The sequence below is a fragment of the Magnolia sinica genome, chromosome 4 (assembly GCF_029962835.1).
Source record: "Magnolia sinica isolate HGM2019 chromosome 4, MsV1, whole genome shotgun sequence".
Classification (NCBI taxonomy): domain Eukaryota; kingdom Viridiplantae; phylum Streptophyta; class Magnoliopsida; order Magnoliales; family Magnoliaceae; genus Magnolia; species Magnolia sinica.
In genome coordinates this window covers 30,789,146-30,791,954 of record NC_080576.1, presented here as the reverse complement: position 1 = coordinate 30,791,954, position 2,809 = coordinate 30,789,146, and the positions used below count along the sequence as shown (strand labels likewise).

At 41.2% G+C, this 2,809-nt stretch overlaps 1 long non-coding RNA gene across 1 annotated transcript; it reads right to left on the bottom strand.

The window, feature by feature from the left end:
- On the bottom strand, positions 1-1,692 carry LOC131242950 (uncharacterized). Its single transcript, XR_009169773.1, has 3 exons — positions 1,534-1,692; positions 1,195-1,260; positions 1-798 (listed from the first exon to the last, which is right to left on the bottom strand). It is a non-coding gene; the product is annotated as an uncharacterized LOC131242950 (long non-coding RNA).
- Between the last annotated feature and the right edge of the window lie 1,117 nt (positions 1,693-2,809).

Here is a 2,809-nt window from a genome sequence, read left to right as displayed (position 1 = left end):
TAGTCCAAATTGTAAGGTCGCATTTTAGATGCAATGTGAACAAAAAACTACACTTATTTAATCAGTTTATTTTGAGTTAATGCATGCCTCAATTGAAAATAATCGCTACAAAACAAAGAGTAACTGCACATATTTCCTATTTCCACAGAAAAATTCCTACATTGCCAAAAAACGCATCTGATTGCTCTCTTGCTATTTAAATTGCCCTTATTATTTTTTTTTTTTCCAAACATCAAAATTCGAAAAGACAATGAGAAGAGGACAACGAGAAGAGGATAAGTCCTTGGAACAACCAGATCTTCAACAGCTTGCATGCATTCATCAGGAACATTTGTATAAAATGTCTTGCTCACTTTAGCTTGAGCTCCAAATTGCAATTCTGTTACTTTCACTTTGCACGTGCACTACTCCCTTGTCAACGGTAGGAAACAACATTTTTAAAAAAAACTGAATGTCTGGAATTCAATTTGCTCAGGCATCCAAACAGCCCAATTTCCAGAGCCAAATCACAAATTACAATGTTCAAGATTTCATGGTTGATGACAAGTCAGCCTCTCAAATCTATATGGGTAGAGATGTTTCTCTGACACAATAAATTGCTACTACTGAGAAGAAACAGATAAAGCCCAACAACATACTTTTCAAAACATAAAAATAGAGCTCAAGATTGTCCTATTTTCTCCAAAAACTGAAGGGCCTAGGCACATGGATACCTGATTCAGTTTCTACTCAAGATGGAGCCAACATCTTGACATATTGCAATGCACACTACTGCTTTTTCTCTTCTGCTTTTCTCGGCTGCAAAAGAGGCAACAGGTAAATAAATACATTGAAATGCTCAGAAAAACTCAATCAGATTTTAAATCACAGTTGATGTTAAAGTGAATCGAACTGCAAATTGGGCAGTATATCATAGATTTTTCCAGAATTCCTTAGACTAATTACAAAACCAAAAGAAAATCAAGATTGACATATGGTAATGCACACTACAGCCATTATACAACAGATGCCATGTTCGAGGTACACTTTACAACACAAAGAAGGCTTTCAGATGTGACAAGTTTGGTCGATGGTTCACTGAATGAGGCCATTACAAATCAAAACAGTACTTGAGATTTCATTGGCCAAAATCTACAGAAATTTGGGGGAAAACAGAAACTGAGTAAGAAAAATCAGGGAAATGTGGATTCAAACCTTATGGATGGACTGAATGCAATCCCTAAGCGTACGGACCAGATCCGTACTCTAGCCGATCCACACCTGCGAAATCCGATCGTCAGAAGCTCGATCAGATCAATGGCTCGCTTTTTCTGGTGAAGGAAGGGAGAGAGAGAGAGAGAGAGAGAGAGAGAGAGAGAGAGAGAGTTCGGGTGATCGGCAGTGAGGGAGTGGGAGACGGAAGGGCAGAGGGATCGAGAGGATTGAGAGGGTTTTCATCCTTATTGACATTGGCCTTGTAGATGTATGACATCCTCATGCCGCAAGAGAGAAACAGGTGGAAAAAAACCCTAGAAGACGCAGACCACGAATTACCTGGTTGTGCTCGTTGAGGCTCTCTTCGTCGAGCTCCGAGTTGGAGAGGAAGAGGGAGAGAGAGAGTGGGAGACTGATCGAGATCGAGAGAGAGATCAAGAGGGAGGGAGAGAGGGGCTGAAACAGGGGCTGGTTAGGGCCAGCGCCCAAACCAGTCCTCAGCTCTTGAGAGAGGGACGCGGATTAGCCACTGACAGGTTGAGTAGGCTCGCTACTGAATTGACGTCACCAAGTCATGTGGCCCCACTATGATTTACGTTTTGTATCCGCACCATCTATACATTTTGAGAGGTCATTTTTGGGTATGATACAGAGAATGAGGCAGATCCAAGGCTGGAGTGGACCCCACGACAGAAAACAGTGAAGAGAGTGGCGCCCACCGTTTAAACCTTCTGAAGGTCCACCATGATGTTTATTTGAGATCCAACTTGTTCATGTGTTAAAGAAGACAAGAAAGAAGGGAAAACACAAATATTAGCTTGATCGAAAAACATTCGTGGCCCTTAGAACTTTTTAACGGTGGGCATCACTCTCCTCCTACTGTTTTCTATAGTGGGGTCCACTCGAGCTTTGGATCTGACTCATTCTTTGGATTATGCCCTAATATGATCTCTCCAAATGCATGGATGGTGTAGATACAAAACATACATCATGGTGGGGCTCACAGAAGTTGGTGACGTAACTTCAGTGGCGAGTCTGGCTACTCGACCTGTCAGTATCTAATTCGCAGCCTTGAGAGAGGGGGTTGGGTGACGTGATCAAGTTCTGTGGGTCATATCATGAGGTATGTGTTATATCTAAACCATCCATCCACATGGCCAGCTCGTCCTAAGGCTTGAACCAAAAAATAAGACAGATCTAACTATCAATTGGACCACACGATCAAAAGCATATAGGGGATTAAACGTCTACCATTGAAACCCTTTTGGGGTTCACATTAGTTTTGGATCAATATAAAATTTGTTTTTCCTCTTCATCCAGGTCTTTGTGACCTTATGATCAGATTGGATGGAAAATATTCCTTATGGTGGGCCCTATGAATTTTTTAACGGTAAAAATCATCACCCATGCTGGTATTTGTGGTGTGGTCCATTTAATCTTTGGATATGATCCATTTTTTGGATAATTCTCTAAAATGACTCAAAAAATGGATGAACTGCATAGGTTGATCCCAAATTTTCAATAAATCCAGAGCTCAAGTGGATGTTGCCACACAAAACATTGTGGAATAATGATTTCCACCATTGATACCTTCCTTGGGCTCACAGTAATGTTT